The sequence below is a fragment of the Triticum dicoccoides genome, chromosome 3B, assembly GCF_002162155.2.
Source record: "Triticum dicoccoides isolate Atlit2015 ecotype Zavitan chromosome 3B, WEW_v2.0, whole genome shotgun sequence".
NCBI lineage: Eukaryota > Viridiplantae > Streptophyta > Magnoliopsida > Poales > Poaceae > Triticum > Triticum dicoccoides.
In genome coordinates this window covers 174,126,839-174,130,016 of record NC_041385.1, presented here as the reverse complement: position 1 = coordinate 174,130,016, position 3,178 = coordinate 174,126,839, and the positions used below count along the sequence as shown (strand labels likewise).

Genomic DNA, 3,178 nt, shown 5'->3' with positions numbered 1-3,178 from the left:
AAATGCAGTTTTGAAAAACGTGCAATTTTTCCTATATTCAAATAAAATAGTGAAAACTCCCAAAACAAATCTTATTTGTTTTTTTATTAAATCCTCAATATTTCTTTATTTTGGGAAAGTCATTTTATTCCCTCTCTTATATTTTTATAATAGAAATAATGGAAGATAAAATAAATAAAATCAAATGATCCTATTTTCAAAATTAGAGAAAACTCAAATATGAAAATAACGAAATCCCCAACTCTCTCCGAGGGTCCTTGAGTTACGTAGAACTTCTAGGATCAAACCAAAGGCAAATAAAATATGATATGCAATGATGATCTAGTGTATAACATTCCAAATTGGAAATTTGGGATGTTACACAATCATATGTCTTTTTGTTTTTTGTTCAGTGGCACGACAATGACCAAACTTGAGTCAATTTACATTTTTTCAGTCATCACAGTCACATTTTTAACTTCTTGAACTTCCAGCACCCAAATTTTCAGTTTTCTTTTCTTGCCTTCTTCCTCAGTTTTGCATGAGCTCGCTGCTTGTCTGTGGATGTCCCAGCTGAGGCTGCAAAAAATTTTTAGGCCACAAACATTTCATCAAAATGAATAAATTGAAGTATAAGTCCATTGTACACCAAAAAGAAAAAGTTTTTGATACAAAACCTGAGATATGTTTGCAGCTGACTTTTTCTTTCTGAGCCAAATTGATATCTTCAGGTTTTGCAGTACAAGAATTTCTATAATGATCAGGCCCCCACACCGTCTGCATGTGACTTTCTGTTTAGATGCTAACCCTTCCATGAAAGTTTTGTAACGTCCTTTTTGTGGGCTCCCTTTTGACACTGCAACATCAGGATCCTCAAGTTTGTCTACATAGCCATTGGGATGTGGTGCTGCATCAGACTCTATTGTGTCCTTGTCAACATTTGCTTGCTGTGCTTGTGCAAGTTCATCTTCTTTAGTCATCTCGTCCAACCTTTGTTGCACCCTTTCACTCTCTCCTACAACATATAGATATTTTCTGTTTGTTGATGCACCATATGAGGCCATGTCATTGAGCCTGTTGGATAGCAAGGTATACCTTAGGTGCTGACTTCTAGCAGTCAGTTCCAAAGGAACATTGAAATGGATGTCCCGTATGTCCTTTGTATTTTTTGGCCTCCATCTTTCTATGTAATATTTCTCTGGCAGCGTTGACATGTTGAGATGAGAAAGTACTCTCAAGACATGGTTACACACAATGCCATCCTTCTAAAATTTCCCACAGATACAACTGAATTCCTGTTGCTGCATGTTCATAATCACAACATATCTTCTTGTTCTAAAATCTTCCGGTTGTACATTTTTGCTGCTTGCAACTCAAGTTCACTTTGTGCCCACAATGTTGGCGAAGTTGTTCTACTGATAGAGTCTTGCTCCCGCTCCTTATTTTGTATAGTTTCTGAAATCTTCTGGTACTCTTGTAGGAAGCTTATCACGTCGTGAGTTGACATGATGTTGTCCTTGAAAATGGCATTGGTGCCTTCACTACGTGCAGCAGAGTGAATGAAGGGGAAGAAGTTCTTCTTGAAATACACGGGAACAAACCTTTTCCTTTTCTTCCACATGATTTGGAAATACTTCACATGCCCAATGTTGTATTTCTGCAACATATCTGTCCACAAGTTCTCAAACTCAGCCACCATCAGAGTTGTGTATGATGTCACTGAAATCATCACGCAGGGTTTTATTTGCCGCAAAAGTCCTAGTACATTTTTCCTCAGCCTTTTTTTTAATATGAAACAAACATTGTATGTGGCAGATATGGGGGAAAACTAGAGGGATAGCTGTCTTCATCCCAGAATCCTCATCCGTGATGATTGTGGATGGAGATTTGCCACCCATGCAATGCAAGAACGTCTCAAACAACCATTGGAAGGTGTCAGCTGTTTCATTCTCAATGATAGAGCAAGCAAACAAACAGTTTTGGCCATGTCCTGTGATTCCAACAAAGGGAGCAAATGGAAGGTTGTATCTGTTTGTCTTAAATGTTGTGTCAAAGCTGAGGCAGTCTTCGTACAGCTCGTACATTTTCCTAGAATACCTGTCAGCCCAGATAATGCACAAAACTTTACTTGCTTCATTAGAGACTTTAGTTGTCTTGAACGCATAGTAACATTGTGGATCTTCAGCTTGTTTCTTCCTGAAATATGTTAGCACCTACATCATGCCATTTTGATTGCTCTCTTTGCCAATGGCTGGCCTAACATTGCTGACATGCTTTTTGGTATAAGGAGTGTTTCCACCTCTCAAGTAACTTAGGATTGCCATTATTTTTCTTGTTGGTAGCTTCACAACATTGAATGCTCGAATTAGGAGCTTCTCCTCCTCTGTCATGTGCTTATGAGAATGAAGGTATTTCACTTCTGTGTGAGGACTCAAATCATGGTTGTGTTCTAGGTTTATGGTTGTTATCACCCACTTCTCATCCTTCTTGGTGACAATGAGTTGAGCTTTACACCCTGTTATTGCAATGGTGTTTGGTTTTTTCTTCCTTGCATTCTGATATGGCTCTTGTCTTGTCTTCTATTGCCTTGTGTCACATTGTTTCTTCCTCCTATTCTCTTGTTCTTCTTTGTCAATTACTCTTACTGACCGATTGCACTTGAAAGTTACCTGAGTTGGTGCACTGCCTCCTTGTTTCTGGCCACATAAGCGAGTTGCCTTCTTCACAGAAAAACCATCAATTGAGGAATACTCATTGTAAAAGGTGTAAGCTGCATCATCTGTATCAAAGACCATGTCCACATGGGGTACGTGATGGCTACACACTTCTTGGCTAGAACTCTAGGCAGCAACTATACTGGAATATCAGTATATCTTCCTGTGTCAATTGTTCAACTTCGTCAGCTGCACCACTGTTCTCTTATTGTCCAACAGTTGTAACAGTAATATCAGAGGCTTTTTGCAGCAATGCTGGAGAAACACCATCCTTGGAATCAGAATCATTGTCAGAAGCAATCTCAGTTGACACCATAGAGTAGTTTTTGTTTCCTCCTGCATCCATCTGCATATCATTATCCCAGTTCAAATCATTAAAGCTTTCTGAAAAATAGTTGTTAACAAAAGGTTCAAGCTCTGTATCATGCTGGTTGTTGACTTCAGATGTACGCTGAGCTCCACCCCCAGTGTGTGCTTGGAACGGA

The 3,178-nt window shown here is 39.0% G+C and overlaps 1 pseudogene; it reads right to left on the bottom strand.

Annotated features, from left to right (window-relative positions):
• Window positions 1-422: 422 nt before the first annotated feature.
• On the bottom strand, window positions 423-2,774 carry LOC119279441 (annotated as a pseudogene).
• Window positions 2,775-3,178: the final 404 nt, after the last annotated feature.